Source organism: Lagopus muta, chromosome Z (assembly GCF_023343835.1).
Source record: "Lagopus muta isolate bLagMut1 chromosome Z, bLagMut1 primary, whole genome shotgun sequence".
Classification (NCBI taxonomy): domain Eukaryota; kingdom Metazoa; phylum Chordata; class Aves; order Galliformes; family Phasianidae; genus Lagopus; species Lagopus muta.
Window position 1 is genome coordinate 19,792,495 of NC_064472.1, and position 17,756 is coordinate 19,810,250.

General features: G+C 42.5%; 1 protein-coding gene across 2 annotated transcripts in view; it reads right to left on the reverse strand.

Annotated features, from left to right (window-relative positions):
- The window catches only part of ELOVL7 (ELOVL fatty acid elongase 7), a 29,729-nt gene extending 12,658 nt beyond the window's left edge, over positions 1–17,071 (reverse strand). The window contains exon 1 of one of the 2 annotated variants that reach the window (XM_048931468.1): positions 16,971–17,071. The gene's annotated coding sequence lies outside the window, so the exon portion shown is untranslated. Of the gene's footprint in view, positions 1–16,949 lie in introns of both variants that reach the window. The other variant, XM_048931469.1, reaches the window with a different exon arrangement.
- Positions 17,072–17,756: the final 685 nt, after the last annotated feature.

Below are 17,756 nucleotides of genomic sequence, written 5' to 3' on the forward strand. Positions count from 1 at the left end.
TATACTACTTGATTTAGACAGTACGATACAAATTCAAGTAGCTAAATTTGCAAACTGCTGAACACCTTCAGTATGACGAAGGGAGTGAACTCCTTACTTCTTCATAGCTATCACACTTAAGAAGTGATTATCATTTATATCTTCCACTTTACAGATGTTGCAAAACTACTTTTTGTGGGTATCAGAAGTCAACATTGATCCAGCAAGCCTATAATCTTTCATCAAACAAGTTAAAATGAAGATGTTTCTTATTACTGTGCAGTTATCACTCAGCATAACATTCTACATAAATGCAAAATTATTCTAATGCACAAACAAAAACAGACACGTACACAGCTATTAAAAAGTAGAGAAAAATCCCATAATCCCCCACACAGTTGCTCACTTCACAAAAGCTTAATTTTGTTATTATGCTGTACTGAACTCTTTATATTAAGTCTTTCCACCACATGCCCAGTGGTACAGTGTCTTGCTGAGACAGTTTTGAATGTTCCTTGTAATTCAAAGCCTTATTAAAATTAGAAATAGCCTGATGACCTTTAGTATGCAAGCACACAATAGCCTAATCTATTTCCACCTACACAGATTAATTTGATTGCCTTACATTACTGACAAGGCAATTCTAACAGCCTAAGTGCAGTTCACACACATGGGCACTATAATCTTCAGTTCCTAGTGAATCAAATATTCCTTTTTTTATTTTCAAATTAAGCATGAATTTTCCCTTTTTCCCTCTTTTACATTTAAGCAAGCAAATATTGAGGAATCTGTATAGCTAAGATAAATACAACAGGAGCTGGATTTCTGCAGAGAACAGTTCTTTTGTTTTTTCTTTTTAATTAATCTTATTTTTCAATTCAATGGTGCCTTGCTCTAGCAATCTTACATTAACTGTGATCAAGAGCATTTAGCATAACCAATAAATCACTACCCATACATTCCTCAGCAATAGCTGTACCCATAAATCCACACCAATTACTTTTACTCCCCCACACATGTACAGTCACACTGGAGCTCAATGAGCAGACATATGCCCATACATGCTTCTAACAGAACTCAACATGAAAGAAGTCCATGTCCATTTTTACACAATTATTGTTATTTTTTTCTAAAAAAGGCACCACAGTGTTATAAAACTGTGTTTATAAAGGTGCTGGCAAAATTAGCAAAAGCAGGAAATATCTCCTTCCTTCTCTATTGTAAATTTCAATGACCCTCTTCTTTTTTGCAAATTATAAATAACCCTGTCATCTTGCTTCAGAAACCAAACTATGGATGATAATAACACTATGTAAACTCAACCCAGTTAAGCTGAAAAGCAAGGTTTATCAGATCGTACAACAATCAACAAAGCAACGTGGCTGAAGGTTAACTTGCATTAGGGAAAAGTGTTGAAAATCTGTACTTTATTAATAATTATTAAATAGATTAATTACAGCAAGTTAGACTTACAATAAAGAATTCTTCCTATTTCAGTCAGCTTAGAATATCCAGTCAAGAGTATATCAGACTATATATCGAGGTATATCAAACAAATGTTCAACACATCTTACCGAAACCTACAAAATACTTTGTTCACAGAACAGCTCAGTATTTCAGTCAAAAAAAAAATATATATATATATATATATATATATATATATATATATATATATATATATATATATATATATATATATATTCACCGAATACAGATAATCACGTAACATTTAATCAGTACTTTAACAAAGAACAATAGCTTACTGAATTCACTGCCATTCATTCTCCTCCTGTCAACCTGGAGATGATCTAAATGAAGCTCAGACTGGCTAGTTCTATATGCTGATCAAGACCTACATTAAATGAGGAATCTCACTACCTCCAAACATGCTCTCAAAAGTCCAGAAACCGTGTGGATGCTTGCTCAGAATAGATTGCCACTCTTTGTGGTGTTGATAGACTTTTCCTCCTCATGGCTGCAACCTCGAAACCTGACAACTGCAACCTCAGCAATGCACAAGTCTTTGCTTTTATCCATTTGACGTGTCAACACCACTTCAGTTTTGTATTAAGAATCAGATAAACGTGCTGTCAGTGTTTAAACAGCGACTCTAATGCCAGCTGGCCACTGGAACTGGACTACTCCTAATCCCCTGCTTCTGCTCATGGCAGATTTGCAGCGGACAAAAAAATGCTCTCTTTCCATACTGTTGCATAAACGCTTGCCCCATCTCCCCCCTAAAAACATTTCACAGGTACTGATACAACAAGGCCTTCAGCCTTCCAAGTTTTGTTTCTGTTCACAACCACTGCTGAACTTATTCTGGAAATTTTGCAGCTTAGCTGCCAGACAGAAGAGAAGGGCGCAGCCCTAGAGCAGTCCGCCTCACTCAGCTTTGCCTCGCAGATGCTAAGAAATTACATCTGAAAGTAAGCAGAGAACAAAAAGACACAACTAGGTACTCCGAGAGCAGGAATAATGTCTGTGAGGAAGACAGTGCTGCTCATAACCTTCCAACAGCTAGAAGATTTAAAATCAACTTTCGCATGCAACACTATCACCTTATTTTTAAAGCATTTTACAGTTCTATTTGATTTCTCAACTAGCCACCTACTTCTCCTTTGTAATTCCACTTCTATGAGCAATTGGTTACATTTACATTAGGAGGTACATTTTGTCTTGTCACTTTACACTTCACACACAAACTCATACATACTGGGAAATACCATAACAAGTCTTCTTGTTGTAATTTTTCTTGCTGTTAGTTTTTAAGAACACTCCAAAAAAATCCACATAACCACACAAAAGAGAAACAATTAGACTGTACATCAATAAAAAAAACAAACAATTTTGAAGGCTGATTTTTTGCAATACAATCATGTCAGTGGGAAGAAACCCAATGAATCACTGGCACAGGTCTGATTCCATTGCAGCTTTCAAAGCCTACAGAACTTATCCTCGAAGCATGAAACAGGAAGTATTTAGCCTTTTAGTCCCTTATTTTAGGGACAAATACCCGGAGGCAAAGAAAACCATTTCTTAAATACACAGATTTAGCTCTTCACACTGTGAACCCATTCGCACATTAAGCATTTATTTAGTCACAGTTCAGTCAGTTCGACAACATTTAGTTCATACACCTGCTAACATACCTGCAGAATCAGCACATCAGCTCTTTTATTTCCAATGTTCCATCTCCTGCCTATAATAGGAACGCTATAGGAAGCGACACAGCATGCTAGTAGCAGGGGATTTTCTTTTTAAAATAGCCCAGACTGGAGTGAACTTGCTCAAAATTAGTGATACTAATGGAATAATGCTCAGAATTCAGTTATTTTGAATGATGTAACAGAAGTGTTTTTGGTGTTGTTATTGTTTTTAGTTTTTTAAAAAATCCAGCAATTCAAGTTCAGTTTGCTGACTGAAAAGTTTTAAAGAACATATGTAGAGTCCTATGAAGCTCTGGAAAACAAGCACTGCAATCACTTCTGTGAGACAAATGAAATCATCTGTGAAAACCTTTGTGAAGGTACTCAACTCTGAGAAATAATGAGTGCTTTTTAAATATATATATTTTAATAGCAACAGAATTCATCCTGTGCACTGCAGTTCAAGCCAGCTGCACTAATATCATTTTTAAGAGACCTTTAAATAAACACGCCTCATCGTTATAAAGATGGGGCGTAAGTGAACCAAACGATGGAACAGGCTGCATCAAAAGAGCAATACCATTTGTTGCTCTCCAGTTCCCCAGAGCTCAGCAGACAGCTGAAATAGCTGAAGCTGAATTAAAGCATACAGTTTTGCAGAACTGATTTAAAATCTGACCATTAACTTTACTGGAGAGGGGATATATGATAAAGTAATTTAAGCCAGCCAAGAATGTGCAAAATGCCACAGCAACCATTTCAGAATTCCTCATGATCACAAGCAGTAGGCATTAAGTTGCTGGAAGCGCTCAAGTTCTGCTAGTTCAAAAAAAATAATAATACTGTTTCCTCTAATAAGAATTACTGGTATGCCTCAAACATTCTTTAATTTTAAATGAGAACAACAAGCTTCTAGCATTCTTTGGCTTAACCCACACGAGAGATATTTGCCATTCTTTGCACTTATTTATTCCCCCTACAGAGTTTTTAATATTAAAATATACTTCTACTATTTAAAAGCAAATCTTGGTAACACCACTGCAGTAAGAAATTGTATTCTGCCATCTAAGTTCAATCTCCTCTCTTTTAGTTTAAAATCATTCTTCCTTGTCATATCTTTACAGATCCTGGCAGAGAGGACCTTGCTTTTATAGGTATTGCTCAGCAAGACTGGAAATACGACAGCAAAGTACAAGCTTCATTGGGGTAACTTCCACCCAAGGCAGATGCTAGAAGCACATTTTCTAGAATGTTACCCCTCTAACATGTCCAGCAGATAATGATGGCAGAACCCCTCCCATCCCAGAGACCCTTCAGGAACATGAGAGAGCACTGATCCACGCAGTTCTGATTTCACAACTTCTTAAGAAATGACAGTAATACTAGCTGACATATTCAGACACAGTTATGAAACTTCGATGTTTCAGAATCACTTAATATACAATTGTTAATTCTGCTCTTGAAGTTCACATGGTAATTAAATCGAGAACATTTCACAGATCGTTATCTTTTGCATTACCTGGAGAACATCAGCTCTGCCCTTCCTATTTCTCAAGGGTGCATGGTTACGTAAAGTTATTTTAACTACATTACTCCCTTATGCCACACTGCAAACAAATACAGAATAGCTATTACGTTATATTGATTGCTCACCTACATTCTGCAATGAAGTTGGTTATCTCCTGGCATTACAGATTTCCCTCAGAGAAGTTTCCCTGACAATCCCAATCCTTCAACTACACTGCCCACCTCTTGAAAGGCCCATCTCACAGGTAGGCTGGCTATAACCTCCTTAGCAATGGGTGGATTTTTGTTGTTAATACTGAGGTGTATCAGTTGTCACTCTTATTAAATTTAAAGTTCTATCTCTGAAGCCATTCCATTAAAAAAAACTCCTTAGACTGCATCAGCCACCTCTCTACATGCATTTAGCATCAGAATGGAATACAGATTTCAGAGAAGGTGTAAATTCCTTTACAAAGAATGGGGATATCTTAAAAATCAAAGAAAGAGGTTTAGAAATTGTATTAGAATACGTGCCTGTAAAATCCCACACTGGCAGAAGTCAGTAAGAGATCTAATACTTAACCTCTGTTGTCACCTTTATTGCATTATTTATATGGTATCTCCGTACTTAAATCTTGGCTTTTTAAACTACCATCAAATCTGTCATTTACCTACACGGGCAAAGTAGCCTATAAACAGCAGAACTAGTGAAAACACTCCATTTCAATCACGTTTCATATTAGTTTTCTGCCAGCCAAGTGGATTTCCCATCCTGATAAAATAAAGACGATTTGTATTTCCTCCCACACCCATTTAAAACTTGTTAACTGATACTGCAGATTTCAGTCAACACTGAAGACTGGTAACAGATACAGACAGCTCCATTTTGTGCCCAGCTTCCAGCTAGTATCACACAAGCACTCTTCTCTCTGTGTACTCCCATCCAACCACCAGCAACTCCATCACACAGTCTCATGGCATCCCTGCTGATAAGATCCAGTCCTCAGGCAACTGCAGGATAAACCACTACAGCTCAGCAACCCACTTGGAATCTTCATCTTCTGAGAAAAGCAGTGGATGCACCAGAGGAAGTTCATGCAAGGGAAAACAACAAGGAAAAGAACAACGAGGGAAAAGAACAAGAAGACACCACATGAATTGTGATGTCACAGGAAGGTGGGGAAAGTCAGATTAGCAGCCTTGTCATAGAGGTTTAAGCTGATGGTGAAATCACATATGGAGAGCATAAGATTCTCATGCCTTGTCCTGCATAACCATAGATGATCATGCGCTATATATTCAATCAAGAGTACACACCACTTCAGGAAGCCCTCAATCTGTCCATCACATGTACAGGGGATGCTTCACGATACAAGAACTAAAGCCACACAAAATGTATTGTGCTATGATCTGGTAGCAAAAGACTAAGGATAACATTGATGCAATTGTAAGCAATCCTAGGGACTAATCCCATAAAAAGGCCCATCAAATCATAGTCCCTGCAAACATAACCTGGAAGGAAGGTTTTTTCAAATCTGAATTCAGTCATCAGTTTATCTCAACGATGAGAGAAACACTGGGCTGGTCCAGAAGAGGATTTCCAGTTTCACCTGGGAAACAACCACCACAAACAGCAGTATCTCTTTCCATACCCACCCACCTCCCCTTTCATTATGTTCCTAGTGTTACTGAGAAAGGCAAAAACATAAGGGAGAAAAGCTCCTTGAGATATGTTATCAGTGCTGCTCTGCCTTTACTTGAGCACTTGCAGGTCAGCCACCCTGCCATCAGCTAGTCTCACTCGTCTCCTCACCTCTGCTACAGGCCACTCTACAACCAGCCTACAGGAGCTCCTCTCCCTAATTGCCAGTGCATGGCTTCTGCTCAGCTCCTACAGGTTTCATTCCAGCTGGGTGATACCAGCTCCCAAAGCCACCCACTGCAGCCAGCACAGCAAGTCTTGTGACACACGGTGTGACAACTTTTACCTGGAAGTCAAAATAAGATTCACTTATGATATAATATTTGCAGTAATGAAACCTCATTTCCATTAGCTATTGATATATCATTACCCCTATCAAAAACCTCTGGCAATGTATTCATTTAGTATCTGCAACAGATCTGATTCCAGTTAATCTCCTCTTTATCCAAAGGACTTAACAGCACCTCTTTTTTCCTCCTTCTTAATTATGTAACCAGAAAACCTTCTGCAGTTGCTTTCATTTTAAGATCAGATCAGTTCGTTTAAGTCACTTTAAAAAGGCTTTCACTGAACAAGAGCCATGGGCTAGGGAGTAATGATGCAGTTTAGTATGTTCATCAGCACAGTCACACACACCCTGTGCCACCCATTCATTCCTCTACAAGTAAGAATCACAACATATAGAGCTTATACCCATCTGGACCTTTTCCTTCTACAGTAAACTCTAAATGATGTAGAGGGATAAAGAGTGATATTTAAGCTAAAAGGTTTGTTTTGTTTTTTTTTTTTCCCCTCACTGTGCTCACATCCATTGTTTGGTCTCCATCAGTGTTCAGCAAGCATCAATGAATGTCAGTAGGTGCCGTTTTCTCCACATGGAGAAGTTCAATGACACACCTTTGCTTCATATGCACTTCCATGTCAGACACCATTTTGTCAGACTGTCACTCTGCTGCCATCTGTCACATGGCAACAGAACGTAATGGAATACTGGCAAGAAGGTTCAAGCTCTACTACCATATTACCAACATGCACCTCTGACATCACGGACCACATAATGAAATAGGAGGCATTACTTTTGGAGCAGCCCTCATACCTGCCTGATTAAAGCTACTTGTGCAAATATGGAATGGGATAAGAATGAGAGACCACTGCCTTCCTTCAATTGTAAGCTGTAGCTGCAACACATAACCTCCTCATTAACACTCAAAAGGGGAACTGTATATAGAGATCTCATATGTCTAATTAATTAAAATATAAACAGTTTGCTACCAGGAACTGGTAGACAAGAATTCACATCCACTCATGTGGCAGAAAAGCTACATCAATAAATTGTCATTAAATAGTCACTGTGGGCACAATCCATGGAACTTGAACAAAAAGAAATAAAGAGACAAAGAGCTAGACTACAGTTTCCAGAGAAGATCCCTTAAAACAAGTAGGAACAAGACTTGTTACGCGGGGAGCATCATGCTAACCTAGCTATTAACAATGGAAAATAAAAGCAGACAATTTTCAATAATATTTTTTAACCAAATAATCAGTGAGAATGTACCTGTAGCTATTCAACAATGAATAAGCATAAATGGAAAAGTCAGACTTCAGATTTCCTTCTGTTGAAGAGAGGAAGATTGTGATGTCTTTTAACATGAAAACTCAGCAGAACAGAATTTAATGGGAAGGGGAGACAAATATGTAAACATACATGCATAAACAGTTACCTTAAGAACTTAACATTCACCTTAAAATTTTATTTTAAAAAAGGTGAACAAATAAAACGTGGAATATTCATCAGTACTGAAGGAAGTATTTTCTTGCAATCTCTTCTTGCCTACAGCAAGATTACAGCAACTGACAGCTCGGGTACTGTCACCCCAGAAACCATGATGCAAGGTCATTATCATTTCACGGAACTTTTATTACAATAGCTGCAATATTGCAGGGTTCAGAATGTGAGTAAGCAGGAACACTGATAACACTGGTGTGGAATAGTAACATCTTATTTTGTTCACTGTTTAATGCGGCAATTTACAAGAGCTGAGCTGCTCCCACACCACTTGCTCATGCTGACATGGACTTATTTCCTTCACCATTGTTTCCCACTGCCTTGCACTTGCTCAGCCTCCCCAGCCTTGGGTCCTGAGCTTATATCCTCAGCAGCAAAATAATGCATTCCTTCTACTCCAACACTGCTTGCATTGCAATAAGCAGCCATAAATTCTAAAGGCAGCTGACCCAGAACTGACACCCTCCCCATCCACCCACCATCCAGCATAACGGACATGCTGTTGCACACTGTAAACACTGGCAACTGCAACCTCTCTAGGAGGCTCTTCCAGAAGAAAACTGGGACCAGCTGTGTCCACAACCTTCTGCTGTGATGCATGCTGTGCAGTGGTCAGCTCTGGGGAGAGCAACACAAGCTGCTGAACTTCGAAGGGAGATGGTAAGGGCAGCAATGAGATGAGCCGTTTTAAAGGAAGTCTGTGCTCAGCACATTTTGAAACTAAACTATCAGAATGAGGAAGTCCATTGTCATTAAAAAAAAAAAAAAAAAAAAAGCTGCTGCTCACCAGTTCGATCTTGGAACATTAGGCAATGTGATGTGCTCCCTGAAGTGCCCCAGGAAGCAACATCATAACCTTCATAGCCACATCATAAACCTTTTCAGTCCAGAGGTGAAGATTTATAGACATGCAGTTGGAGGTCCCAAATCATTGAAGAACATGCAATTAAAGACGTTCTGCTTTGTCCGTATTTTAAAAACAACGTTCTTCAGCATGGCAAAAGGTCACATGAATCTGTGGAAATGCACTCAGAAGTATTAGCATCAGGCCATGAACTTATTCTATGCCATTACTTCGAGATTCAGGCCTCTTGGCCAGAACTACTAAATAAGAGCCACGAAAACAGGAGTAGAGTTCTACTTTCTCCTCAGAAAAGCCCAGCTTTTCTCCTGTACCCCAAAGAATATCCCCACCTGGAAAAAAGAAAAAAATGTCTTGCACTTGACCAGAATTATTGCAGAAGTGGAACAGTTTCAGAAATTGACATGAGATAGAAAAGCCTTATGTTTCCCAGCCAGTTCCAGTGGTATTCTGTCCTCAAGGGAGGAACCACAGAAGGATGAAGAAGAGAAGGTAAAAAGATGCCAGACATCAAGGAAAATAGAGAAAGTCACTCTGTAGACTCATCCACAGTCAAGAAAGACGCTATCAAGACTGTATTGTGCTTATACTTCAAGTCTGGGCATGAAAAGATCAAAGTTGGTATATTACAAAACCCTATGTGATAATGTTTGAAATTTGGGTAAGTCTTTGCATTCCACCCAAGAAGCCTTGGGTGCTGCTTACAGTACAACTGGGTGAGTAGCTTTCCATGGAGCCCTTCCTTTTTGAGATGACTGCACCCCTTGCAGGATGATCCAGTTTTCCAGAGCTTAGAGACACTGTGAACACAAGGAAGGATGCACCTCTGCTTTAATTTAACATTAACAGGAACTCCAAAAACACTTTTTTCTACTTGCTCTGCTGATACCCTGCAGAGGGCTATAAAGGTGTCAGGAACCCTTTAGATTCCCACAAAAGCCTGGCTGCTCTGGACTCAATCAACAGATGGAGCAGGAACACTCACAGCTGTCTACAAGTATTACAGAGAGGAAACATCTGATCCAGGTGACTCAGAGCAGTGAAAGACCTACGGAAACAAAAGAAAAAGGTCGCTCCTTTTTTGCAAAGCAATATCACGCAGGACAGCAACCAGATGACAACCTACCCTCAAAAACTTACACAGAAATAAAATTCCTTACCAGCTAAAAATATTACCTGGTTTGATTAGCAAAGAACCATTAAGCCATTTTTAAATAAGTTTTTCAATAAAAATTGATGCTTAAAAGGCTATCAGCACTTTGTTCTACTTCTAAGCAAAAAACATGCAGCAGTTTGCATAACACCAAGTGTTATGGGCAAAGTATATTAATGATATGACACAGTTGTTAAGGTTGACATCTGTCCCAGACCTCGTTACTTTGATCTCAATTCCTGTGCTAACCAGAATGTTAAGATATTGTCAGTATTTTGCACTTTCAGGAAGCTCAGGAAGAGTAAATAGAGCTGTACTGTGCAGGTTGGAGCTTCTTTAAATTAGCCTAACACTGAATAATACCTTTACAGAAGAACAGGATGAAAAGCACCACAGATATGCCGTGAAGTACAATTCCACCTGGGAGGACTACTGAATATTTTCCACCTTCCATCAGAAGATTCCATAACCACAGCAGTTCCCAGGCAACAGGTGACCGCCGAGGACCACAAGACATGGCTGCAGTTTAAAATAGATAAGCTGAGCTAGACAGTGTGGAGGATTCAACCAGTTCATATCAACTGCACTTATTTTTCCCATTTCTGTTCCTGAAAGATTGCCAAATACAAATAGCCAAATAAATAAATGAATAATCCCATCAACAAAATACATTAGGCAGTGAGTGTGCCACATCAGAATAATGGAGGAGACGATAATACTTTCAGTGCAGAAGGTTGGCAAGAAGCAGAGCACTCAGCCTAATGCTGATGTTCCCATTTAACAGTACACGAGACTCACTCAGCATGCAACATCAGGAAAGGAGAAGAAAAGTGGAACGTCTCCAAATCAAAGAAAGATTAGGCGTATATCTAACTGTGCATTTCAGTCACCAAAAGAAGTCTGAGACGGCCTTCTTTGCATGAAGGTTTCAGTGCTCTGCAGAACAGGTCAGTATGTTTGGTTTGTTCTCTGCATGGATGCTCAGCTACTAGAGAAATAGTATCTCTTTTCCCACTTGTCAGCACAGCAAAGCAATGAACAAAATTAAAGTTTTGGTCTGAGCTCCGTGTTCCAGTTACTACCCCAAACAACCAGCCCACATACTGCTATCTGAACCTAGAGCAACACCACAACCCTCATCCTCCCAGCAGGCAGCCACTTTTCTCCCACTCTTGTATCTCCCCTCCAAAAGATTTCACTGGTCACAATCAAACCAAGGAACCCGCTTTCACCCACACTATCTTCGATACACATGATCCAGTTGCAGGCTCACCCAGATGACAACATCCATACAGTGAGATGCTTGCCCATTGACTGGACCTCTTCTCTGTGCCCTTGTCTCAACAGATGCATCAAGATTATATAATTCCACCATCTGTAAGAGCAGTTCCCTTTCCTTTCACAAAAGCCTGTCTAGACTCAATTACATTTTGCCAGTGCTCTGGCACCTTGGATGAAAGCAAGTGATGACATGCAATTACACTCTACAAAGATACAAGCAAGCACACCACACCAAGTAGCACAATTTCCACGGATTCCGAGGTAGTTGTCTATTCAGTAACTTAAAGTCAAGTGGGGCATATAAGCTATTCAGTTCTAAAATACAGAAGCAGCCTCATTTCAGCAGATCTGTCAAGATCAAACCAGAACTGAGCATTTTCCAACTAGAATTCAGGAAGCTTTCTTCTGCAACCTTCAGATAAGACCCTCTCAGAGCAATCAACCACGTCGTTTTTTGGAAAGCTGTTTCAAGATAATGTGAAACTCAGCTGGCGGATTTCCTATTCCGTAAAGTTTCAGACATTCATCAAAGGACTCGTTGAAGGGAGGCAATGAGAGTTCCAACAACTTACAGCTTCTGCACTCCCCAACTTTCTCCCTCTCCAAAATGCCAAGGATCATGGTTAGAACTGAAATGAGATTTCTTGAACACCAGAGCTATCCATAAACTGACTTACAGCCTTCCTTCATAGTTACATCACTTTTTCCATGGGAAAAAAAAAAAAACAAATTCAGTAGACTCCTGTAATCTAAGTACAAAAGTGCTAATGAAACAGTGTTTCTGGTGTTGTGGTAGTAATACAGATGATGGAAGGAATTAGCATCTGCAATAACGCCACACGGAACATGGCTCAAAAATAGTTTTTCCAAAGCTTTAATTTCAAAGCTGACATTGAACACCTCCCTCATTGCATTAGCCCTCTGGCATTTGTACACAGCTTCTTCTATACATCTTGGTCACAACAGATGAAGGTGGACAGGGCACTTCCTAAGTGCATTACAGTAATCTAATTAAGCTTGTCAGACCCATTCTGTACAGCTAAAAGTCTCAAAAGTGAACCTTTTATTTCAGTACAGAGAAGACAAGCCACAGAACTCTGACTACAGAAGCAATTAAAGAATATAATTCAATTCAGATATTTCCAACTGTACGTCTAAGCCAACCGAACAGGGATCATACAGTGATGATATAAATGTAAACACTGTAAAACACACTATTCAACTGAAATATATATATCTGAAATTAAGTGATTTTCATCTGTACAGGAAAAGGCAGCATTAGGAGTACAACTATGAACAGAGAATAGACTTTATTGTTCAGTCCATCCCTATCTGTTCATAACACCATATGGCAAATACCACAGTATTTGTTTAACAGAAGGAACAGACACACCTGACCTATAAACCCTGATATTTTCAAAGCTTCAGCCAATATCTTTAATTAAGAAAACCAAAAGCAGTCTACCAAAAGTAAAGAAAATGAAAATATTGTCTATTGTCTAATCCTGACCAGAAGAAGCCTGATACATTAAAACATACTGTAATTCACTGAGAAGAACGATTTTTTCCCATTAAAGATATTATCATCAGCAACAACAGCTCTAGACAAAGTTCCTCCTTTCCACTCACCTTGCTCTCTACTCGTATCACAAAACAGCAGCTTCAACCACTACCAACACTTTCCACTTTCTTTTCCAACTGCTCAGACAAAACACAAAAAAAAATAAAAATTAAAGAAAACTAAAACACTAATGTGAAATGTTCCCATACTGTACATGGATACAGAGTGGCACTGAAACAGGTCAGTGTGACTTTGTTTTAAATCATTTTGCGATTGATGACAGAATGCAAATTATCTCCACATCAACAAACCGATCTTTGTGTTTCTGACTCCAGCAGGAGTTGTCCCCTTCCCCCTTCTTTTGTTAGGAGACAAATAATAGAAGGAATGGAGTTATTCTTAGCAAGCTCTGTTTTTAACTCAGATATATTTATAAATCCAAAATACAGTCCCTGGAATAGCAGGGCTCTCCTGAAGTCCCATTCAGGAGATACCTGTAAGAAGTTACTAGCATTTTTCACTGGACAACTGTTTGTCTGCACGCATTTCTGAACTGCGCAATACAAACTTACATTCATATTCATACACATTTGGTGACAAAATGCTTTAAAAAGAGAAGAAAAAAAGTAGTTTGAATAGAGGTTCCAGACACGGGTCCCATTGGGCAAGGCACGTTATCAATACACAACATAATGCAAATTGCAAAGACTTCATGATACAATTACATGCACACAGGGAACACACAGGAACTCACAAAAACATGACAAGACGACCAGCAAGTTGTTTACAGATTAAGTTTGCAATTGGAAAAGCCCCTTTAATGGGACTAACGTCATCTTAATCTACATCACCCCCATTACTCACTCCTACTCCAACACAGCCCCTTACTCATGCAACCTTTCTTGGCCTCATAGAAACAGACTGTGAAACACAAGGGCAGGGGGGAGACAACCCACAGGAAAAGGAAAGAGCATCTTCATCCAGGAGGGCGCTGTCCCACACTCAGCACCCAACCACAACAACAGAAGCAGCACTGACAAAGGATAGGAGAAACGCTGTGAAACTGCAACAGGAGGCAGAGGTGGGATCAGGGATCAGGTGAGGGGAGACAGCAGCCATCGGGCTGACAGTGGTGACGCGGCCCTGGCGCAGGGGAGGGGGCAATCCAAATACCACTGCTCCTGGCAAATACGGTGACTCACCGTGCTTATTTGCTGCCACCTGAATTCAGCCTCCTTGTGACATCTGTACTACTCTGCAACGGCACCCAGCATGCTCAGGGCTGGCAGGCTGCGCAAGGGGCAGTCACAGAGGTCAGCTGCGTGCCAGCTGATGTCAGAGGACTCTGATCCTGCCATCCTCATACAGCACCAAGGTAGCAAACCAGCCTCTGTGCACACCTGTGCCGCTCTAAATTTAGCGCTCTTCTCCCACTGTTCCATTCATTACCTTCTAGTTACAATGCATATAGGTCTTCTTTACTCAACACCTTAAGTAAAGAAATATTTTGTGTAACCATCAAAAGCAAACAGAGTGTAAGCAGAGAGAGATACACCAAGGGGAAAAAAAATGAAAACATAACAAGCACACAGAGAGCATTTTACTACGTTATAGGAGGAAAGAAAACCACTGCTCAGCATTTCCTGTTCAATATTCAGCATCAGACACAGAAACCAAAGACATTAAAAAAATACCCAAGCTGCTCTGGTTTCTATCATCAGGCTTAACTCACACTTACTATCAGTTGAAACAAATACTATTTCTTCTGGGATTTCACTTAATATCAAAAGGACAGAAAAATTTTTATCTGCCATATCACTTGAAACTGTACAAACTTCTGGCAAATCAAACACATGAAAACAGGCTCTAGAAAAATCAGACTGCACTGCATGTCCCTTTAGCTTTCATTTTCTTCCCTTTAAAAGGAGCTACATTGAAAGAGTAAAACCAGGTATACAGAATGTATTGTCAATGTTTTTGTTCAAATGTTTCAATAGGAAAATAGGGAAAAGTTTAGTTTTCACCCTTTAGGCTGCATTTGCTTCCTGCAGCTGCAGCACATGGCCCACATACTGAGGGAAGCAACGGGTCCAGTATTACTATGTGGAGCTACCAACCAAGTTCGCGATTGTATTTAAGGTAATTTTAACTGAGCAGGAAACTCCTAAGACTAAACCTGAGAACAAACTTCTGTGTTCTTCTTCCTGATACACTTTTTTTTTTTTTTTTTTTTTTTTAATTGGCATAGCTTCTCTTTTGAGTCTCCCAGCATTTGGCTCCCTCCTTAACACTCAGAGCTGCTTTTGGAAGCATCAACAAATGGCAGCAGAAGAAAAGGCAAGCAGAGGTCTGCCAGTTCTCAAACTTTGCATGGAGTTCGGCAGGGGGGAGAGAGACTGAAGCACACCTGTGTGTCACCCACTGTGACCCCAGGAAAGAAAACCAGGACAAAAGCAGTTGAGAGAGACAGAGCTCTTTCTGGCAGCACACGGTCTGGGAAGCAGCTTAATGCTTCCGACATCCTTCCCACCCTGCAGCAGCCGTGGGAGACCCGCATAGGCGCTGCTGTGCCACAGCTCAGGCTCAGCAGCCAGCAGAGATAAGCGAAGGTTTAAATGAGGAATAAGAGCAAAAGTACAAGGTAGCGAGTTTAAAAAAAAAAAAAAAAAAAAAAAGTGTCACAGTTTTCCGGTTTATTGCGGCAGGGAGAAACAATGCCAGGAAGGGCACGGCACAGTCAGCAAAGGCAGCAGAGTCACGTCAGGATACCAGATACAGGATACCTGGTTAGTTCTTTCTGCAGCGTGCAATTAGCTGATAGACATTTCATAATATTCAGAGCTCTTTAACTAGTCAAATCCTACGCGGCGTGTATTTTCCTCGCCTAACGCCGCGGCGTCTCTCCCAGCACATTCCATGAATATCGCTTCCTGCAGCACAACCTGCCTCCCGCCGCTCCTACACAGTACTTAGCAGAAAGTTGACTGACGCGCTGCAAGGAAGGCTGCGCTACTTCCCGCGCCAGAGCTGCCGACAAGGAAGACTCTCGGCCCGAGCCCGGCCCAGTTTTCCCAGCCCTGTGCTACCGCCGTGAGACGCGCAGCCACGAGCGCTCCGCTCCCACGCGGCCCCACACGGTCGGGCTGTGCCTGCAGCCCCGCGCTGCTGAAACCGCCCAAACCTCCGAACGGGGCGGCTCTCAAACAGAGCGCGACGTCTGGATGAGAAACGGGCAAGGGAGAAAGTTCCCGATCTGTTCCCACAGCGTGAGACAACTTCTCTCCATTTGCCACACGCTCAAAGCGACCGGTCGGAGCCGACCTGCAGCTCTCTGCTCACAGAGCATCCTCCGGCACTTAATGGGGTTTCACCCCGCCGCTCGCCCAGCGCCGTCCCGCACACAGCTCGGGCCGGACCGGCTGGCAGAGGGAAAGGAGGCGGCGGCGCCCACAGGACGCCCAACCCGCCCGACGGCCCCTGGCGAAACAGCACCCTGTAGCTCTGCCTTCGAAGAACTCCACCACGTGTGCCACGCCTCTCCCCGCTGCCGCCGGCACCTGCAGCCCTCCGCGACTACTCTTCGTTCCGGGGACTGCGAAAAGGCGCTTCTGTTAAGAAAGCCCGCAACGCCCCGGCATTCCGCGCCTCCTCGCCGGAGGAACGGTTCCTCCGGGCGGGGCTCGGAGGAGAACGATGGGGAGCGGAGCGCGGCCAGGGGACGGGCACCGCGGGGGGCGGCGCGGTGGCAGCGGGCACCGCGAGGGAGCCGCAAGGTGAGAGGAAGCGGAGCTCGGAGGCCTGGAGCAGCCAGAGAGCAATGACGGGGACAGGGGAGAGGCAAGGGAGCCGCACACACGCGAGCTCGGGGCAGGGGTCGCGGGAGCCACCCGAGGATCCGTCCCGTCCCCTGCGCGCAACCCGGGGATCGCGCGCGCACCTCCCGCCCTCCCCGCGCCCCGGCAGCACTCACGCGGCAGCCGCGCAGCCTCACCTGTCCCCCCCCGCGCCGGGCAATAACTGCGGGACGCACCGGGCCGCCCCCGACAGGGAGCGCGGGTGGCCACGCCCACTGCCGGGCCACGCCCACCGGACACGCCCCGCGCTCCCTCCCGCGGCGCGGCACTGAGTCAGCGCCCGCCGCCCCCGGGCCGGGGCGGGCAGGTTGTGCGAGCCGGGCGAGGTTAGCGCTGGTGTGCCGTCGGAGCCTCGCCGCGGTGTGCGAGCTCGCCCCGAAGAGCTGCTGTTTGCGAGTCGGAATGGCTGCGCGAGTCCTTCGTGCTCAGGGAGCAGCGAGACGAGACGAGAGTCGCGGAAGGCAAAACCTGGTAGATGGAGTCGTTCCTTTCATAACAAAAAAGAGAATAAAATACAACAAAGCTACACTGCTCGGCTTTAGCTCAGTATTTCAGGTCCCCTTCCATCCTCTTAGGATTGTGGGTACCACAGATCTCTTGCAGAAAGTCGTTTTGAATGAAGATGAAGCTCCCAGTGACCCCATCTACTGACGTAAAGGACAAAAGGGGGGTGATGGGAGATTCCTGGGGTGTAAGAGGATGCTCCTTTGGTCTTTTCGTCACTTCAGCCCACAGAAAGCTGCAAATGATGCTTCTGAGGTTATTAACAAGGAGGCAGTAACTGGAGTCTGAAACCAAGGAGCAGGGAGAGGGTATGAGGGCAAAATTGAAGAGAACGTCCAAACACATTTTACAATATGTAGAAAAGGGTTTGTGGGCTGGTGGTGTGAACAGAGCAGTGTTTAAGTGCGGAGGGCCTCTGT